Source organism: Hippocampus zosterae, chromosome 4 (genome assembly GCF_025434085.1).
Source record: "Hippocampus zosterae strain Florida chromosome 4, ASM2543408v3, whole genome shotgun sequence".
Taxonomy (NCBI): domain Eukaryota; kingdom Metazoa; phylum Chordata; class Actinopteri; order Syngnathiformes; family Syngnathidae; genus Hippocampus; species Hippocampus zosterae.
The window spans coordinates 22,219,569-22,242,073 of NC_067454.1; the positions used below are offsets into that span (position 1 = coordinate 22,219,569).

Here is a 22,505-nt window from a genome sequence, read left to right on the forward strand (position 1 = left end):
CTGACCGAGCATTTCAGTCGAGTTTTGGGAACACGTGTATCCTCTTGTTCGAAAGGGATGCTTTTTTTCCCATCTGTGGTCTCAGTCTGAACAACGGGGGGCACCACGTAAAAAGAACTCTGGCAACATTTGAATGGATTCTGTTGCTATGTGTGCTCAGCTGTAAAAATGAGTTTAAAAAAACGGAAGCATGAGTTATTTTTGAGAATATTACACCGACCAAACCCAAATGTCCACAGCAGGTAGCCTAGAGAACAAACCCTCGGCTACTGTGAAACCCTTTGCGATGACCTTTGAGATCTCTTGCAGATGTTAAGTGCATGACAAATAAAACTGCGTGATGATCATTATTATCCATGAAATGGTGATGGCAACCTTTTCTGATCAAAGGCAACACATGTACATAGAAAATAAATCACAACATCCTCATTTCTAACTCAGTTAACCTGCTCAGAACCAATTGTATGATCTTTTTTTTTTGGCTTACGTCAAAGCGTGTGCCATCGATACATAACATGCCTCCTTGATATTTTAATTTTTGTGCAGTCCATGAACATGAAATGCACAATCACATTGCCCGACTAACTTTACTGTTGCCGCAGGCACCCATGTGTAATATCCCCCTATTGTTCATATCTATGGTAATCCCTTGGGGTGTAATAAAAAATGATTGGAATCAGATTTGACTGAAAAGATGTAGGTGCATCGAATCACCCTTTATTGGCGATATATTTTTGAAGGAAATGAAATAAATAACAGTAACCCACTGACAAATTTGTTCCAGGGCTTTTCCCCTCAAGTGTTAAATGAACATGGCGGGCGGCGAGACGCTTCGTGCCCCCAATACCCCGCCAAGTTATTTAGCCAAACTAATGACCCGCGATCAGGGGTAGGGAACACCGGTTCCTCGTTGGCCTGTTTTAGATCCCTCCCTACTCCGACATCTGATTCAATTGATCATGATCATTTCGGGCTTGTACAGAGCTTGCTGATGAGCTGAGCGTTTGACTCAAGTGTGTTGAAGTAGAGAGAGATCTAAAACAGGCAGGATGTGGCCCTCAAGGAATCGCAGTTCCCTACACCTGCCCTAGATACTGCTCAACTATTGAATGACGACACGCACTTGGGTTTCAACTGACTGGTAAATGTCACATACAGGAAGCATACGATTCTATATGAAGCTTATTGCACGTATTTCACCACAGCATGTCTCAACTGTTGGGGAACTACACCACAAGAGAAGCTGCTGTCGATCATGGCCAAGACCGATGTACCGATATTCGGGAGAACCTCATTCAAGAAATGCGGGGGAAGAGAGTCGCAGGGGGAGCCAGATGGCGTAGTCTGGCGAACCACATCCTCTAAAAGCGTCAAGGACACCGTTTCAAAAGAATTTAACACAGCTGAACACCGAATGTGGACAGAGGGGTCAAATGTGGTATTTTTCCAGATGGTGAATTGTGCTTTGAAAATCATGAATCATCTCAAAATCACAGCACAGTATCTGCCAGAAAAAAAACTAAATTATATATTTTCCGAACATTGTTCAGCCATCGTACTTATATAGAACAGTATGACATTTTGTTCCCTTCGATCCAGGCTAAATTCCGTCACTACATTTTAGCTAACGCATACAGTGATCCCTCACTTTTTCGCGGTTCGTTTATCGCGGATTCGGTGCATTGCAGATTTTTTCAAACATATTCATTAAAAAAATAAATAATTTCCATATACATGGAGTACAGTACTGTATATGTTGATCTATGTGACTCGCTGTTGTTTTGCAGCTTCTCCTGGACTGTTTGCGGACTTTTTTCGGACTTAAAATTTTTTGGTTGTTAATTGGTCTCTACTTTGCGGATTTTCGTTTATCGTGGGTGGTTTTGGTCCCCATTAACCGCGATAAACGAGGGATTACTGTAATCCGTGATCATAGTTGAAATGCAGTATGGTATAGTACTGTAGACCATGCAGTATGGTCTTGCAAAGGTATACTGTTCCATTAAATTAATCTTGCCAGGCCACAAAATTCACGCAACCAATCAAGTCACTATTTGATGCCCCAAGACTATTAATTCTAGCCTGCAGTAGTTCAAGAACGAATGTTTATACACTACAGTTTCGGCACATTGATGTTGGTTGCGCTGCATCTACATCAGCAATAAAACATAACCGTCCCACAGTGCAAGAAACTAAACCATTTCTTTAAACAGGAAGGTGTGCATACTATACGTGTAACGGTTACGGTAACAAAGGTTGCTAACTAGTCATAAACTGTAGTGCTGAACGGAGATTATTTTTAAGCAGCACAAAGACCGTGAGCGAGAGCACAGCTTTGAAATAAAATTTAAAGTCGCCTGCTTGCCCCGTTGGAATGTGACAGATTTGATTTGTTACAGGTTGCTTAGTCGGTGTCAGAGCCTCTGTCTGCCATATCAGCTATTTCATTGCTCACTTTAACTGACAAGTTGCGATGGGAAGCAAGCCCGGGTACTGAACTGGCTCCGGGGCTCTTTTTTTTTTTTTTAACTGCAGTTTCGAAAAGCTCCAATGGGTTTTTTTTAACGGCCATGGAGAAGTTATTCAAATTGATTTTTGATTTATTTAGGCTACATGAATGCTATTTTGCACTTTCTACCTCCCCAATCTCATTTTTAAAGACAGTAGACAAGAAAATTAGTCTTAAGATATATGTTCGCAATCAGAGGCGTGCCATCTTGCCCCACTGCAGCACCGTGCACAAGAGGCACTTGCGACTCCTTCCTGTGCCAATGTAGTTCTGTGATCATATTAGCATGTGATATGTGGTAATTACATAAAACTGTCTATCATGCCATATCACTCAATAGTTTTTATAGCCGTCCCAGCTCCATCTGCTTGGGCTTCCAACGCATGCAGTCACCACCGCTCAATCAGTGACTTTGAAGGGTTAGAGGAGCGAGGTTTCTTACTAATGTCCACTCAGACAGCACACGCTGCTGTAATTTGCTGTACATTGGGTTGGCTATGTTGTGAGGCAAAGGTTTGGGTATTTTTCTTGATTCGAATGGTAACACCTTGAGAGGGATGGAAGGATTACGTCACAGACCTCTGTGATCAATGCGCGTTGTCATAAGTGAAATCAATCACAATCTCAAAATGTGCTTTTTGAAGCATGTTCCAATCAATCCCTTTGCTCGGCACCAGTTTTTCTAAAATAATTGTTTTATGATTTATCGTATAAAATGAGCAGTATCGTGAAGAGTAGTAGCGTTGTTCAAATCTTAACCATTGACCATCGATACTTACAAGATACTTGTAAAAGTGCTTGATATAACTAGGAAAAAATTCCGCATTGAAGCAAAGTAAATGTTGAAATATGTAAAGGTGGTTGTGGGAGTAATGGTGCACCTATTTATTCAATGTATCAATGTGTCTGCCGTGCGATCCAGCTACATTGATTGGCGCTGGACTAGTTCACATCAATGCTGGCAACGCAGTCAATTTCAATTTTAAAAGTTATTGATTAATTGAGTTAATATAATGAACAAAATGATTTTACACTCACAGTTCCTAATACCCCTTTGTTTTGTATTCAAGTTGTAATGTTATTTTTAATTAACTATTGTTGGTTTTCCGCTCAGATATATCATACGGACATCGTCTTGAAAGACGTCTGCCCTGAAGTCATTGCAAATGCAGAGTGAAATGTGCTATGACAATTCAATGACGCAACGGCCCGGTGGGCAACTGGTTAGCGTGTCGGCCTCACAGTCCAAAGGCGCAGGGTTCGACTCGGGGCCCGGGCTTTATGTGTGGAGTTTGCATGTTCTCCCTGTGCCTGTGTGGGTTTTCTCCGAGTAGTCCGATTTCCTCCTACATTCCAAAAACATGCGTGGCAGGTTAATGGAACACTCTAAATTGTCTCGAGTTGTGAGTGTGAGCACGGATGGTTGTATGCCTATCTGGCAATCGGTTCAGGGTGTCCCCCGCCTTTTGTCAGAAGACAGCTGGGATAGTGCAGCACACCCCGCGACCCTTGTGAGGATAAGCGGATCCAAAGATGGATGGATGGATGTTTATTTTGTCTAACCTTTCATTCGTGTTGGTTGCTATGCAGAAAAGTCATCGTTAATGTATCAAAATCTCGACATCAGCTTTATTGTATCGAATTGTATTGTTAAAAAAACATGACATATCGCTTTATGTTGAATCGTTAGGCCTTACATCAATATGTAACATTTCAATCAACAACAACAAAAACCTAAAAACTATTCTAATACCCCCGCTTATTAATGGTCTACGAGCCGACTACTACTAGACCGATGGTGTGTTGAGGATAATGAATACTCTTCTACTTTGTAGGTAGCTACATTTGTAGAACTAGGTGAAGAGACAACAGATACAATCCAATTGTGTGACATCATAAAACTACCTCTGTCAATATGAGTCTGCCAAATATCTAAATATTACACTGAGCACTGTAAAACTCATTCTAGTTTTTTCCATAATGTTGAAGTCATTTTATAGCACAACCAACCACTAAAAATTGTGCCAAAACCACGGTCTACAACTAAATTTGGCTCAGCCTACTACAAACAGAAATAAAATTTATATTGCAATCCAGAGCACTTAAACTGTCAAATACTGTTAATGATCTCCCAATTTAGGTTTTGCGTTGACACAAATAAGATAACCGCCTTAATGTCAAACAAGATGCTCATCTTTATTTGGAGATTGGGCGAAGCAACGCAATGCTTCGGGAGTGAGCCATACAGCTACCAATTACATCTAAAGTGGAAAGCTGATGCAAACAACGATGTCAAGTCAAAGCAAAATGATCACAGACCATTGGAGAGGAAAGTCAGTTGAGAATTGCAACGGGGGGGGGGGACAAGCATGCACCCTGATGACATTTAAAGCTCTGACAAGCCTACTCAAAACATTTGGGCAATTTAACATTCGGAATGTGGAGAAGATACAAGGCCAAGATAGTGAAAAGTCACCAGCAGCAACCCCAACGATGTAAACATTGAGCGGATTATTCTCGGAACGTTATCTGTTTGCATTGCTTTCATGATGAATATCCAAAATAACCTGCAGCAGTGAATTGAGCAAGTTGCATACAAACCTGATTCAGCGCCATGAAAAATGATTTTAAACAAATGTACAAAATCAGACAACAATATTGTCAGCAAACATGAAACGCCAGACTTTTCTCACCAAAAGAATCCGGTCAAGACTAGATGCTGTGATGACGCAAGGAAAAACCTTTAATTAAAGCACTCTGGGCAGCTGACCACTGTGAAACAGCGGTCTCTGTGGCCGACCGTGATGCCACGGTACACTGCCTTGGAGCTCGGGGTACCCGTAGCAGCACGAGCAGAGGTGTGCGGTGGGGAAATGAGCCCAAAATTCCCTTGCCGTGGTAGCAGGTCATTGCCCCAGGGGGGAGAGAATGCTGCCCGACAGCCGAGGACTACCTATTAGGCGGCCTGAAACTGAGTGCATCACTTGGAAAAAAACAGTGAGTTTACACTTAGAACTCCCACTTGCAGGGCATTATGCCCAATTGTTTTTTCCCTCTTTTTTTTAAATTCAATCTCTTTATGTATTCGTCCACTACTAATGTGAACGGAAAGCGCCGACGAAGTGACACAGACGGAGACAAAACACAATGTCATGCAAATCTCCAGAGTAGCTTTGCTAATCATTGACCTAATTTGTGACACCATTTTATAATATTGAGAGACAATTTGTTGCAGGTTAATCCCAGGGATCTAAAGCAAGGGTTTTGTGAAATCAGAAAATACCACATTAGAACAGGGGAGTTGTAATTTTGTATTTGAGTACCGTATTTCCACGACTATAAGGCGCCATTAAAAGTCTTAAATTTTCTCCAAAATGGACAGGACGCCTTATGATGCGGAGCGTCTTGTGTATGCGCCGAGTTCCAAAATCTGACTGACAGCCGACACGCTATTTATATAGAGAAAAGGCGGAAGTGACTGTGGACAGGCATGCTGCAAAAAAGTCGGCCAATCAATGAAGGGTGGGCGTGTATATATACATATATGGAGAGGGAGAGCGAGAGAGAGAGAGAGAGAGCGAGAGAGAGAGCGAGAGAGAGAGCGAGAGAGAGAGAGAGAGAGAAGGCAGACGTGAGAGAAGAAAAGGCATGCGGGGGAGAAATATGCCAATGAGAGTGAAGGGTGGGCGTGTAAGTGGACGCTAAAGGTACGCCCCAAGCAGGTACCAACACCCGTGTAGAGTGTGGCAATGTGCATTGTTGCAAAACAACTTCGGTTTGGGTTTCTAAGAACCCCCGAAAATAAATTCTACAAAGAGACACGCCTACGAAGCTCAGTTCAAACTTCAAGCCATTGGTTATGCTTTTGGCATGCGTGCCCATCTCACAGCAGCGGTGAAAAACCAAGTCAAGCAAATGAACTCTGAGCTTGCCGTTATTCCCGGAGGCTTGACTAAAGAACTCCAACCGCTCCAACCGACATCGGCATCAACCGGGCGTTCAAAGTAAAGTTGCGAACGGCATGGGAACAATGAATGATCGATGGCAAACACAACTTTACAAAGAGTGACAGGCAGCGCTTGGCGAGTTACGCCACAATTTGCGAATGGATTGTGGCTGCTTGGACGAACGTGTCTGCTTGCACTGTTGTTCGACTTTTTGGCAAAGCCGGCACATTTCTGTGGAGCCACATGGCAATGAGAGTGACTGACAACAAGAGGGAACACAGCGTTTTTGATGGATTACCGGTACTTGCACAATTGTTCGATTCTGATACAGAGGATGAGGACTTTGGATTTCTGGGTGATGATTGATCGAAAAACGTGAGTACATTGTACGATGTCTAAATAAAATACAACGGAACTCAGTTTTGCTTCGGTTGCCTTTTTAAAAACGTGTTTTTAGCTTGTATCTGTATGTCTTGGCATGCTACCGTATGCTTCAAGCTAACGTGTTAGCGTGCGCGCATGCATGCCGTATGTTTAAGCTGGCGTATTTTTACCACTTTAAAACTGCGGCCAATAATACAGTGCGTTTTGTCTATGTGTAAAATACAGGAATAGCACCCATTAATGAGACTGCGCCCAACCATACGGTGCGCCGAATGGTCGTGAAAATACGGTATCTTAATGAAAAGTTGAATAATTGAGCAGACTGATAAAATATATTTTCACAGGCAACTATGACTATAAAGGAGAAAATAACACTTTTCACTTCATAGCAAAAGAACAATTGGTTTCTTTTGTTTTTTTAAAGTTTTTTTTGGTATAATAATCCATTTTTTTAATAAATTCACATTGTGCATAGCGGCACATTTATTGAGGATATCACCACCGAGGCTCAGGAACACTTCAGAAAAATGTCCATATATATATAGTTTGGTGCGACATCCGTAAGTGCAAATTAAAACTGCAATGCAAAGCAAAAGCCATTCATCAACACCACCCAGAAGCGCCGCCGGCATCTCTGGGCCCAGTTCGTAGTATTATTAGTATAATGAGCCAGAGAAAGATGGCGAAACCATGATAATTCCAGAGCTATGTTACATGTCGAGGAACATGGGAATAAGTGCTTGGGTTATACAGTCCTCCTGTCACGTAGGTCTGACTGGAATTGTGTTTCGGGGTGAATAACCTACTTTGAAAGCAAAATGGCAGGCAACTTAGTCACTGCTAACGTGACGACCTTGCTTCATGACAATCTTTCTGCCTTCAAAGATACTCTGTACAGTGAAACCTCTAGTTATGAATGGCCCTTTTATGTACAATTCAAAATCTTCAAAGAAAAATGACCTCTATTCACTGGCTATTTTCAATATACGAGCAGTCTCGATGTAATTCTCGCGCTGCGTAACCATCGTTGGAAAAGTGCACAATGGATGCATTGCTTTGATCTGAAAGCTTAAGGCGGATGAGGCCTTTGCATATCGTTGGCCACATAGAGTAATTGCTTCAGTCCTTTCTGGGCCAAAGAATGGTATCTGCATGCATGTAACTTTACACTCCTTGTACTGCTGCATCATCCTGTCTTTCTTCCTCTGCCCTTGGCCAATCACAACACTTAATAGAATCCAAAAGCACTACCTGCCTAAGTCATTTCAAAGGCAGTCTTGATGCCATTAAACAAAATGGGAGAGAGCAGTTAGGAAGCCGACTTGACTGTCCACAAGTGAAGCTCTTTCATTGGTTTTCATTTAGTAAGAGTTCATGTTTTTTTCCATTTTCCAGACTCTAAATATAATTTCAGTCAATTAAATTGCACTATGTATCTAAACATTAAAGCACATTTTATACCTGTAAATAACTATCAAAGACTAGCAAACACTGCTGATGTCGATCATCCGGTCAGGACGGCCCACTTTTTTTATTTAAAAACACTAATTTTTTATCAGAAAAATTATGTTAGCTTGCATTTTGAATTGTATCCATTTGTTTAGGAGACATCAGTAAATACCTAACTACTCTCAAAACCCCTCTTCTCATGTCTTGGTAGCTGGATGCCACATTATGAAGTGTAAAATATGACAATAGAGACCCTGGACTGTTGAACAGCTGGAGCTGTCCTTCAAGCAAGAATGGGAAAGAATTCCACAAAGCGTCCACAAATAGTATCCTGACAGTTTTTAAGGAAAGGTGATGTTATGTAACACGGTGGTAAAGATGCCCTGTCCCGTTTTTTTTTTTAAACGTGTTGCAGGCATAATAATGAGTGAATATTTGCAACCAAATAACAATCACGTTTACAGCTTTAAATATTTTGACTTTGAAGTGTATTCAATAGAATCTAGGTTGAAAAGGATTGGCAAAGCAATGCATTCTGCTTTTATGTTTTTTACAACACCATAATTGGATTTGGGGTTTGCAGTCGTGGGGGCAAAAATGTATTTATCACCACAAACAAATGTATATGTGGAAAATACCGTGACTAAAATGTCTTATTTTGCAGGATGGGTGAATTACAGTCGATCAAATTTGTATAAAATGCGAAAATATTGGCCGATCCGATCGGAGGAAGTCCAATTGCAGCAAAAATACAGGAAGTGACCTCACTTTTGGAAATGAGCGTATCTTCATGTTGTCATACTTTGCTAGTGAAAGATACCGAATTATAAATTTAATGACGATACTTTTACTGGCAAAAAATTGAAGACCTAGATCATGCAACCGACAGCTAAAATGAAGGACGGCGTTGGGAAATTCTTGGGGGCTTGACTTTGCTCATGGGGGTCACAGGTCGAAAGAAATAGAATCGCATTAACATGCTTAGTTTTTAGATTTTACAATGACTCATAAAAGACAGCCATCCAATTATTTATTGCCTTCATTCTATGACTTCAAAAATGTCACAAAGCCACTTAAAATGCTAAAAGCTAGTGAAGAACATTTGCAGAGCTAAATTGGGACCCACATCAAGGTTTTTTTTTTTTAATCCAACGTTAATAAAGAATTTTCATCATTATCTCCCGGTACAGAAATTGGTAATCACCTGATTCATATATTATCTGGCACTGTGGGGTTAATAAAATGGCCACTGTTAAAAATAGCTTTCCTGACACTCTCACTTCACTGTTGACCCAATTACATATCGTCCACTTCTTCAGATGTGTGTCTGTAATGAACATATGACTGAAATGCATACTGTCGAGAGAAATCCAAGCGTTGCACATGCTCATCTATAAACCCCTGCAGAGGCAGGCCCCTCGTGACAAAAACGTAACAGGCCACCGCTGAGTGACTAATAAACTGCTCCACTGTTTGCGCCACTGACAGTTGATGTGCTTCCATGTAAATGTCTAACGAGAGAGGGCAGAGATAACCATTAACCTCAAATAAGTGCCTGCCTTGCTCCCAGCGGCTGCTCAACATGAGCCAGTCAACTTAAGATCCTCTTACAATCTTATCAAACCGGGCAAGACATGATCCATCTATGAGCTACTCAGTTGTCAATGCCGCTGTCACGGTACACTGTACCGAGAGAGCACAGCTTTCATTTTGTTTGTTGACATCCAAAACGCAGCAACAATTTAACTCAAATGTGTTCCTACACATCCAAAGGAGGTTGGAAGGATCAAGCCGGAAGGATCAATCTCAGTTCACTTAACAGATGATGAAAAATGTATATTCGGTCCACAAAACATATTTCCCAAAGGTTTCATGTTTTCTATAGTTCGGGTCGAGCGGTTTTTGAGATTGCGACACGATTTTTGGTTGTTTTCAAGGGTGACTGTCTTTTTAGTTGACCAATTTAATGCTCCGTCTTCTGCGGTTTTGGTGAATAATTTGGGTTGCTCAAAGTACAGCGTTTCTACGGGTCACATTCCGCACAACAGTGAAATGGTTTTCACTGTCATCTTTGATGAAACACTGCAGTGAAAAAATACGATACTGGTTCTTGTCAGTGAACAATGATTACGAGCGTGGCAGTGACAAGAGAGCTGTTCAGATTCTACTTGAGGGTCACAAAGAAGGCACATTGGCTTCAGTCTGTAAATGCGATCTCTGTGTCTGGAATATTGACACCGATTCTCTTTGTGGAAATACATGGAAAAAAACAGGCTAACTTAATGTATGCTTTTTACAACATGACATTGTTTTATCGCCCAAAGTCTAAACAAAAAATTTAAGTCACATGTTTTACATCATCAGTGCTTGCCAGAAAGTGCCTGATGATCCTTTAGCATTCCTGACAGCCTTCAGCCAAACTTACTTTTCATTTCCTTTTCCATTCCGTTTTTCCATACATGTTAATCATTGTGGACTAATGCATCATTGTCATTTCATATCATTCTCCTGTCTACTAGGATTCCCTTTAATGCCTTTAATGGGCTTTAAAGATGATGTCTTGGGTTGGGTGACGCAACAATGTAAATCACACACGCACACACACAGGAAAATCAGGATCATATTTTCATATGAAAATAACAGAAAAAAGAGTTCAACTATTATTAGGGATTAGGGCTGGCTGATTATAGAAAAAATAATCCTGATTATTTTGATATTCAAATCACTAAGAATAAAAACGATTAGTGTATCGACACAGAGCCACCCAGTGGCTTACTTGTTAGCATAGTCACCACACAGTACAGAGATCATGGGTTCGAATCTGGGCTCCAGCCTTCCTGTTTGTCCTGAGTTTGCATGTCCTCCCCGTGCCTGCGTGGGCTTTCTCCGGGTGCTATGGTTTCCTCCCACATTCCAAAAAGATGCATCATAGGTTAATTCATTCATTCACTTTCCGAACCGCTTGGTCCTCACTAGGGTCGCGGGGGATGCTGGAGGCTATCCCAGCTGTGTTAGGGCAGTAAGCGGGGGACACCCTGAATCGGTTGCCAGCCAATCGCAGGGCACGCAGAAATGAACGACCATTCGCGCCCACACTCACACCTAGGGCCAATTTAGAACGTTCAATGTACATGTTTTTGGAATGTGGAATTGAACCGGGTACCTTTGCACTGTGATGTCTACGTGCTAACCACTCGACTTCCGGGCCGCCCAAAAGGTTAAGTAACAGTCTAAATTGTCCCTAAGTGTGATTATGAGTGCGGATGGTTGTCCGTCTCTGTGTGCTGCGATTGGCTGTCCACCAGTTTAGGTTTCCCCCACCAACTGTCTGAAGACAGCTGGGATAGGCTCCAGCACACCCGTGACCCTCATAAGGATAAGCGGTTCAGATAACGGATGGATCGATGGATGCATGTATTCAACGACCAAAACTCACCTACTCAAGAGCATACCCTCAAGGTCATTCATCCCTGCATGTTGACCATTGTATTCTTCAACACTATTCTTTTGTCAAATACAAAATTACCTTGTAAATATCATGAAATTCAAGCCTCTCGCAGTTCCATTTATTAACTTTTTTCACTGATTAGGCAGAATATTTGCCTTTTGAGTATTGTTAATTTCACCTGTCTGTATCTGTTCCTACGACGTTTGTGTGAATATTCGTTGTTTGAAGGAATGTCACTACCCCAAGTTGATGCTATTTTTCTGTCAAAGGAATTTTACACTGAATTAAGGATTAACATTGGCGCTGTTGTTAAATTGAAGCATGTTTTGTATTTAAATATACAATGTGTTTTATTGTTTTGGTTGTTGTTGTTTACATGTCACTTGCTTGCTGCACAAGCAACAAGGTGCATTACGGATACTTTGACATCACGAACCTGCAAAGACACCATGACATTCGGCACCTTTATCGCTTTTCAATTACAATGTTTTTGTTTTACGATCGTTAGAAGCCAACATTGAAATATGATTACATTTCCATTACTGTAATTGCCCAGCTCTACTGCATACAATTCAATTAATTTGTGTTTGAAAGGAACGTGTCAATTAATCTCCATATCGTGGGTGTCCAATTAAAAGCATACATCTTAAAATAAATATAAATTATGAATGGTTCAGGTTTTTACGAGAGAAAAAAAATTGTGAACAGATTTGATTTTTGTGGTGCCTTCCATTTCCATTTCTCCAGATACGAGCACGCCAAAATGAACGAGGCCAACACACACACACGCACACACACACACAGACAAAAGATGCCCAATTTACGATTAATGTGGTTTCTATTTCGCTTATGGGGTCTTCAACACACCACACAGAGATTTCATGAATCAGTGGCAGAGATTTGCTGCTTGAGCTGACTGACTAAATGCCTTATGTCTTTCAAATCAGAAAGTACAGTCAACTCGACAGAAAGCAACTCGATTCATTGCATTGAAGCATGACTGGTTAAGTATCCATCCACACACTGCAAGTGGTTTTGTCATTAAGCTTGACATGGCACAAAGGTCGGAGTAAAAGAAGAAACTACTGTGTGCCGGCAGCAGCTCGACAATTCTGTCACTATCGCTGCTGATGGTATCTGTCAGAGCAGAGGAGTGCGGCTCCCACAAATGCAAAACAATTTGCTTGTTGACGAAATGCCTTCTTAGCGCCGCTATTGAGATGGTTAGCCTGCTTCTTTCTATTTGAATATGACATCCATTTTTATTCCAACCATGTTAATCTGGCTTGATTATGTTGTGAAACTAATTGGAAAAGGAACGGAGCCCACCGTATAATAAATGTGTTCTGCTGCCTGATCAGAGCTGCCATCCGGTGGATTTAATTATGAGAACCAACAATTGAGCTGAAGGTTGAATCTGATTCAAAATATCTATATAAATTGAACTTAACTTTTCAAACATGAATAACATATCCATCATTATGATTTGACATTTTACAGTTTAATCCATTTATGATATACCATTGGGGGGGGGGGGGGTGAGAGGGCAGAACCTTCACTTCTGCGGTCTGAGGCCTGATTTATAGCTGGAAAGTACCTGTGAGCTGCAACATTAAGAGCAACTGAAGCAAGAGTAATTAACAAGGTCATGCTGCTTTTCAACGGCAGAATGAAAGCGGTACTCAACAGTACGATGTCAAAGATACCACAGTTATTTGATACAGATTCTTTTGACAAGAGCAAGTGATTAAAAAAAATGATTGAGAGGTCGGTACTAAAAATGACATTTTATATTGGCACAGACTGTCGCACTACAGAAGCTGACAATATTTTCATGGCTTGTGGGATAGACGGTGGAGGATAACATGGGCACATATCCTAGGAAAAGATGGATCACACATCGCTGGCAAAAAACAAAACAAAAAAAACGTATTGTGCAACCAGCTTTCAAGCTATGCAATGTTCGGCAGGAATGAACTCTTGGCTGGTGATAGCTCCAACCAATAAGATAAGATAAGATAAGATAAGATATCCTTTATTTGTCCCACAATGCACTTATGAACAACTTTACTAGAGTTCATATTTTGCGAGCCATAATAAAAGTTTATAATTCCAATAATACATTCACAATCTATTTTTGATATAGATAATGGCTTTTTCAGCTTTGGGGGAAAATGTGTTTTTGTTTATTAGTTTTTTTTACAGTTTGGCGTTTGACATTAAATTCACGACCAAGGATGCCACAATTGTCAAAACAGAAGACAATATCTTTTAGGCACATTTGAAAGTTCAAGCGCTTTCGCAAACACAAAAAAGTCAGCATGTTCCAAATAAAACCTGGTTGTCCACACACAAAAATGGTGTGGTGGGACAAGTAAAGGGCTGAAATCAATTTCAGATAAGGTCTGAGAAAAATGACCAAATTGCTTTGTGCAGCAGGAAATATTGTGTGTTGTAACAGTTCAATATTTCAGAAAGGGAACGGCGTGTCTCTTAAGTACGGTACTTGAACTTCATTTCCTGTCCAACTGAGAATGCAAGAGCTGATTCGCATCCGGCCAGACACCCCCCTTTCCCCCCATCTGATTCGAAACGTTACTTTTCTCTCCACGGATAAACACTGCAAGACATTTGGAAGTTTCATTGCAGGCATGTATCCTGTAAGTTCACACTGGCCACAATATGTGGCCACGTGAATTTGTTCCCTCGAGAATTCTCAGAAGCATAGATTCTTCACAGTCCTGTCAAGGCTTCCTGGGAAGTCTTAGTCTGTATGCACGCAAAGAGGTGATATGGCATCAAATTCCAAATGTGTCCATTGCTGCAGTTCAACCTAAAGGTGAGGCCATTTAAGTGCAATGACCGAAGTGTCATCCTGAAGAAGAGAGTCGAAGATGAAGCAATGTGTCATGGCCCATTATCCTGCCGACAGCAGGTACAATCAGAGCTTCATTTCATTTCACATCAGTCATTTGATGTTCACTTTTCTTTTGATGGAGGGTGGGCACCCACACCGGCTCGCTCCTATTGTTGTCTTGAGAGGGAAGAAATTTGCACATTTGACAGTAAAGTTGGACTTGACTTGACTTGACTTCACTCCAGTCATAAAAGACACTTTCATCAGCCGTTGCAAAAGGAGAGTGATGTTTTGTTTTTTTTTGCAATCCTCCATTTCCAAATTTGATCCAAGGCTCCCAGTCGCATCTGCCACCTTGGCGCTTAAGAAAAATGTAACGCAGTCCAAGTTAAGTGTACTGTGCATTGTTCTCCAGAGTGATAATTGAAATTTCCGCACTGACGCAGGAGGACTTTAACCTCTGTCATCACGGAGGAATTTCAGAGCAGAAACCACGGCACATTGTTTTCCGTTTTGGGACCAATCTCTGTCAGCCAAGAGGTGTATGAAAATTCCATCACATCAGCAGTTCCTGAAATAGTAAAACCGACCCACCTGGCAACAACAACCATGTTACAATCTCAGTCACTTCAATCATCTTGTCTTCTTCCCCTTGCCTATGGTTGACTTGAAGTTCAGAAGGTGTTTTGACCGTGTCTGAAAGTCTTAACTATCCAAGTGTTTATAATCACTTCAACAGATTTCGGACCTGCCCCAAAAACAACAAATGGCCGTAGACATTATAAAAACGCAACAGCTGGTACGTAGTGCATTCAAGAAAACATGACTTGAAGGTTGCTGGTTCGCGTTTCTGTCTGTTTCTTTTTTGCCCAACCCCCACAGTTCATGGTAAACATATGTCAACGCCGGGGGGAACATCACTTTACAATGTGAACCGCAAACCTCTGCCTTCTTCTCTCACTGTCAAATAATATCGTCCACACATTGGCTCACAATAAATAACGCATTATTTCAAGCAATCACTTTACAATGGGATTTCATTTGTTTATAACGTAAAGATTTCCCATGTTTACAGTAACTCGTATAATTAAAGAAAAAACCGAACAATAACATTTCCAAGGGCATTCATTTTGCTGTTGCAAAACAGAGGCGTCTTAAAGGATATGTTGAAAATAAGTGATTCAGGGTGACATCAAAGCACTGAACCGTATCAAATTCTTAAGTACAAGTCACCCAAGCCCAGCGCGGAAGGCAATTTTCCCACAGCCTTGATCAAGCCAAATAAAAAAATCTGGAAGAGGAGGGACTTTCCAGATGTGCGGATCTCGATTTTACTTATCTTACAAATTTGCACCTTTTTACCAAGCGAAACTTTTTGACAAGATTACAAAAGTTGATACCTGGTGACAGTCCGGCTATAATACAACTAGGATGGGTGGGGAAAAAAGCCGACCAACTCGGTTGTTTGGACCACAAAATAAATCGGTCGAAACTGTGAACCAATTAATTAATATTTGTTCATTGGGGGGGAGGGGTTTCAATGTGTGTTCCTTGTTGGGGCGGCTCAGTGGTCGACTGCTCAGAGCGAAGGCCTCACGATGCAGAGGTGCAGGGTTCGATTCCGGCTCTGGGCCTTCCTGTGTGGAGTTTGCATGTTCTCCACGTGCCTGCGTGGGTTTTCTCCGGGTGCTCTGGTTTCCTCCCACATTCCAAAAACATGTGTCGCAGCTTAATGGAACACTCAAAATTGTCCGTTGGTGTGTGTCTGTGTGTGTGTGTGTGTGAACGCGGATGGTTGTTCATCTCAGTGTGCTGTGCGATTGGCTGTCAACTGGTTCAGGGTGTCCCCCGCCGACTGCCCGAAGGCAGCTGGGAAAGGCTGCAGCACGCCCGGGACCCTCGTCAGGATAATCAGATGAGAAAATAGATGGATGGATGTTCTTTGTTGCCTCGAACTTCCGGATGTTTGACGGTTGTATTCATCCAAAAACTGAATTTTGTCTCCGGGATTATGCCCAGGGTTTGGAGTTGTATTTGTTCCCAAAATTTTCAAAAGGTTTTCTGAAACTGCGAAGCGGGGCCTGGGTCGCTTGGAGAGGGGAACATGGGGATGTAAAAATGTGACTTCCGGCCGGTGGCCGGTGGTCACTTACCACTTTAGGACTATGAGGGGTAACGTAGGATATATTTGTGGTTAGATTAGCTCAATAGCTAATCTAATGTAGACCACTATCACTAGTTAGAACACATTATATTGTGTTCATGTTGTAAATAGCGCAAGTTACTTGCAAACTTAGTTTAGCTTGGTCCAAAACGCATCTCAACGTTCGTGATGACGTTTGAGTCTAACATGACGTGATTGTTGTGGGAAATGAGTAGGGGGGGAAAAAAAAAGAAGAAAAGGTGCGCATGACAGTTACTGTTGGATAATTTCTAAGGCATTTAACACATGTGAACCAGGGGTTGTGAATATTTATTGTAGCATTCCATATTCTATATTACACCATTACATACCTGTATGTTATATGGTGTACTTCTGTGTTGTCACATGTCACACATGATATTGACGTGCCAAAAAGAAGACTGCAGTAGTCAAGTCAAGAAACAATATAGAATGCATCAGGAGCGAATATTCCAAGTGTATATAAATCATAAAAAACAGATTGGACAAAGACCACAAAGTGACGATGCAGCCTTTTTCTTTTTTTTTTTACACACAAGTTAACAATGGTGTCATAAAGATGCTATGGCGCGTAAATTTTGATAGCTTTTGGGGACCCTTCAACTGAGGTGGAACAGCTTTGTGTTCTTGAATGAGCTGCTATCGCTCAGGATCGCACACTGACACCGAATTTGAATGACCCATGTCGCGATCATCTTTGTTGAAATAGGAAGAATTTGAAATGTGTCACACTGCTATGACATCACTTCTGAGGAAACTATTATTGGTGATCCTTTTCACCAAAGAAAAACCCACAGTGGTCCAGGAAATAATTATAATCTGACAAAAATAAGAATAAAAATGAGATGAACATTAACCAGTGAACATCAGATGTTGCTTTTGAAATGTTTTTTGCAAAATAAATAAATAAAACATACAAGATTGGACAAAAATGATGCTTCTCTGATAGGTTATTGTGTGGCAATCACTACAACAAACAATTTTGGGGAGTTTCAATTTGACATCTGCACCTGTCAGCAGGTATTTTGGCCCATTCTTCATGAGCAAACTGCTGCAGGTGTCTCAGGTTTGAAGGGTACTTTCTCCAGATGGTATGTTTCAGCTCCTTCCAGAGATGTTCAATAGGATTCAGATTAAGGCCACTTCAGAATAGTCCAAAGCTTTGCTCTTAGCCAGTCTCAAGTATTTTTAGCTCTGTGTGTTGGGTAGGACCACGCAGTACAGTGCACTCCGCTTAATAGAACACCATTGGGCCGAAGCGCTTCTGTTCTACTAAGCGGAGTTTCTATTAACCGGAGACACTTTATTAGGTACACCTTCAGACACGTCGACGACCAAGTTATGCACGCAGAAAAACCCCTGCTGACGAGTTAGAAGAGATATTTCAACTGTGGACATCCATATCTTTAATCAAACAACAAAACAACAACTTTAATCAACTTCAGTCAAACATCTCAAATCAAGAGAAAAATTTCGTTACTTTTGTCTGGAAACAGGAGTCGGTAATTTTGCGGTTGACTTCCCTCTCAATGCGCTGGATAAGAGGGAAGTCCTGGAAACCGCGGGCGTACCTTCTGAGAATCCGGCAATGCATCGTATCGTCTGAGTATGTCCTTCTTATAGCCCTCGTCTCTTGAATGAAGTTGAAGCCATTGTGACGTGCGTGTGTCTATGTGTGGAGTGACGCGTGCTACCTGTTACTGTATACGGCTAGAACTACCGCGTTTTCTCGCGATAGTGGTACAGTATCGCGATAGCTACACTTCGAAAACCACTAGTTTACAATGTTCATTGCTTACGGCCTGTTCTATTAAGCGGAGATCTGTTCTACTAAGCGGAGTATCTTTATAGGAAATTGCATTAGGCAAATCCGTTCCAGAGCCTTTTGCTCTATTAAGCGGATTACTCTATTAACCGGTGTTCTATTAAGCGGAGTGCACTGTATATCTTTATGGTATCTAAATCGAGTTCTGAGCATTCCACTGATTAAAATCGAAATGAGGACCATATCAGTCACATGACCTGGCCAATCTTATGTTAAATTCAGTTCAACCAACCACATAGCTCCTTTCAAATTTGCCGCAGATCGACACCGAAATCCAGCCAATGGCAATCATATTAAGGAAGCTTAGAGGAAGGACACACGCAGCCACTGCCAAGACAGCCTATAATAGACGCAAAAAGTCCACTTCCACGTTCGCTGTCAAGTATACACTGATAATACGCATGTGTCGAGGTTTTAGAACATTGGGTGTCCATATTTATCCTTTCAAAATTGACCAGTTGATAAAATAGGAGAGCTTGTTGTAAAAATGTACCAGTAGCCCATGCCTCAGCAGACCATTCAATTGAATGGGAGCCCGGCCTTTCAATGCTGTATATGTAATATGTGCAACTGTAGTCATAAGAACAAAAAGCTGCTTAGAGAACATCTTATAGCCTTTACCTTTCAGTGCTTGTATTTAATTTTCTTTCTAAACTGAGACAACCTTCGCCCTTGCTTGGTATAGTCCATGTTTAGTGTGGTACACACCAAACAGAACAATGACTACTTGTCACTCTTTAAAAACATAGCATTAGTTGATTGATTGAAAAATACAAATAAAATGTGTCTGTGTTCAAGAGACGACTCAGAGCACAAAGTGGTAGGACAAAAAAAAACACTAACCCCACTCTAAAACTTGAGTGAGCCAACATGTTGCTCTGCTTGTTGACACAGAACTCATCGATGTAAAATCGTGTGTCAGTACCTATTGGATTTATAGATGAGTTCTTCCAACCTTCTGTCACTACCATTTCGGAATACACATATCAATAAGCATCTATCCTTCAAGTAAGCGGGTTTAGTGTATCTTTCTGTTCCACCTTTATCAGTACAGGTATAATATACACAGAGCGACAAAGAATCCTGGCATTCTCAATAGGAAACATCTCTTGTAACTCTCTTAGATTCAATGTGAAAATGGTGGAAAGCACTAAGCTCAAGATAATGATTACTCCTGATGAATATTGTTCCTTGAACTTAGCTAGTTCATAATCAAAAGAGCTCTCCCTGCAAAGACAATTATTTCCATATTATTTATTCAACTCAGACCATCTTTTGCTTGATTAAGGTAAACAATTATCAAAATACAATTGTGGTAGAATTAAATGTTGGCAAGCATTTAAAATGCAAATGGTAGCAAATGGTAGACTGACAAAAACTTGATTAACCGAACACATTACAAACCGGTTATGTGACCACAACAGACGTTTTACACATAGTTCTGCCTTAGACGGGCTTTACCCAAGGGCCACACCCCCTCTTCAAGTAAAAGTATTTCCTGGAGCCTAGATTGTGTCTGACATGGACAACCTGAGATTGACTCCTCAACTAGAAAGACTGATTGGCAGGCCTCAAGATGATTCGCCGCTTAGAAAGCACACCGAAATACCAGCTTCCCAAATGACACGGGAGCAGCCATATTTGTTGAACCGATGGCTGTGTGCTTGGAGTAAAGCAGACAACTTATAAACAAAACATTTTGCCACAGCAAACTGCATGCAGGCAATCAGCTTTTGATGTAAAGCTGGTAACCATGGTGTCATCTCTTGAGAGTGCTCCTCCAAGATTTGGTACCAAACTGAAACACTGCACCTACTCTTGTTGACAGCAACATACGCAAGCAAATGGAAAATGCCCTCAACAGTGACACCAGTCACAACATGCTTTCCCTTCGGGATGCTCGTGAGAACACCCCCCCCCCCCCTCCCCAGGGCCCCCTGGGGTACCTGGTACACTGTATTTCGGAAGTTGCACGAGTTCGTTCGGAGTCCTGTATGTCAGACACGAGGTGCAGTACTTTGATCCTAACCCCTAATCCTTTCCACTTTAGTGGCGTGCCTTTATTCGGCCAATCACACCAGATGATATGCGAATTGTTTACTCGATATACAGCACTTGAAGTACTCCACCTATGTGAGGTTGATAGTTCGTCGTTAGGACGTGTATATTTTTCGTACTTTTCCATGTTGTTTGGATGAGCTGAAACCCCAGAGGCACACGAGGAGTTCGGCTGGCTGCGATAAGCTGATCTGACGAGTAGACTGAAACAATGAGCTCAGCCTGGGCTACATTAGCTTCGTCTCTGCGGCATGCTGTGTTGGCTATCTGTTCCCAAGCTAGCCAACCTGGGGCTAACGATAAACATCCAAAGAGTCATAACAACAATAAAGGGGGATCAACTTACTGACTTAGCTCGCCATGCGTATTCCGGGTCCTCGTTTTTCCATGGTGACGGCTACTCCGTCCAAAAAAAGAAAAAGTACAAGTCAGAATAACGGCTTTCGAATTGCACCAGCAGCTCGAGAAAGACTGGAGCGGGCGACAGCAGTGGCGGCGCAATCCCCAAAGACATCCACCACAGGAGAGGAAGGGAGGCCAGCGATTCACTGGACTTGTGCCATCTCAAGCGGAGATAACGTTCGCGTCAACAACGAAGACGATCAAGCCCGGGGGGGAGGAAGAGGACATGTTTGAGGTGCAGCCGGTAGACCCAATGACAAGCCCGCTCCTCTCCCGCGACCCGCGGCCAATGTAATCCCACAGCGAACAGCTTTCCACTCAGGTTAATTCCTCCGCATTCGCCGATTGTGCGTGAAACAGCGCGGCGGCGGTGGCTCTCCGTGTGGGAACCGATACAATGTAGCCAAGCAGCAGAAGAGGGAGACGCTTGGAACACCTGGACGCAAACTCCACGCGGATTGAACCGATGGAACACACGGAAGTGGATCATTGAAAGAAGAGGGTTCACAAATCACACAGCAATCAATAAACAAAAGCACATTTTATGGGCTGAAATTTGTGCCACCAGACACTGAATTGGAATCATTTATTTTTGAATTTGATTCATAATTTAGGTGCGTTGAAATTGAATGAAATTGAATTTGCATTGTTTAATTTTAAAAAATTACTTTCAAAAACTGAATCTGAATTTCTACGACTGTACTGTATTTGAATTCCTCACTGAAAATTACATTGTGTATATATATTTTTCCCCGTTCAGTATTATAATTACAAATTCTAATCTTTTCCACACAGATTCAGTTTGCTCGACTTTTCACATTCAGTTTTATGAGTAAAAATTCAAATTTTCAATTCACTGTGTTTCAGGAGAAACTGTTTTAGTTGATCGCAGCAAATTCAGGTCGTGTGAAGAACATCTGGGTAACTTGAGGATGAGCAATCGATTGCACAACTTGGATCTCCTCTTTGTCCGATCAGCGTCTTCGTTATGATTATGTGACGCAGTCTGAAAGAAAAAGTGATCTCAATACAAATTCAATGCATGAAATTCAGATTCAGTTCTCCAATCCATTTATTGAAGTTTAGTAATTAAAATTCAAATATAAATTATTCAGAATCCGTTTCAGATGATAACCTTTCATGAATTTACGTGTATTTCTGGGTCGTGAGACACATCGTGATCTCCATCAGTACCACCAGGAAACAAACTGTTCCATTTCATTTGAGGATTGAGGAGAGAAATTAATTGGTTAATAATAATAACAATAATAAAATAATAAGAGGTGAACGTAGTTTGCATGTGTTAAGTCAAGTCAAGTCAACAGTATTTATAGAGCACTTTCAAACAGCCATCGCTGCATACAAAGTGCTGTACATGGAGCAATTTAACATGCACAATAAGCAGTAAGACAAATCGGTAATAAAGGCGGTAGAAAGCACCAAA

At 41.5% G+C, this 22,505-nt stretch overlaps 1 protein-coding gene across 4 annotated transcripts in view; it reads right to left on the bottom strand.

The window, feature by feature from the left end:
• Positions 1–22,300, bottom strand: part of znf609b (zinc finger protein 609b) — a 91,495-nt gene extending 69,195 nt beyond the window's left edge. The window contains exon 1 of one of the 4 annotated variants that reach the window (XM_052063031.1): positions 21,006–22,300. The gene's annotated coding sequence lies outside the window, so the exon portion shown is untranslated. The remainder of the gene's footprint in view (positions 1–21,005) is intronic. The other 3 variants (XM_052063033.1, XM_052063032.1, XM_052063036.1) reach the window with 3 other exon arrangements.
• Between the last annotated feature and the right edge of the window lie 205 nt (positions 22,301–22,505).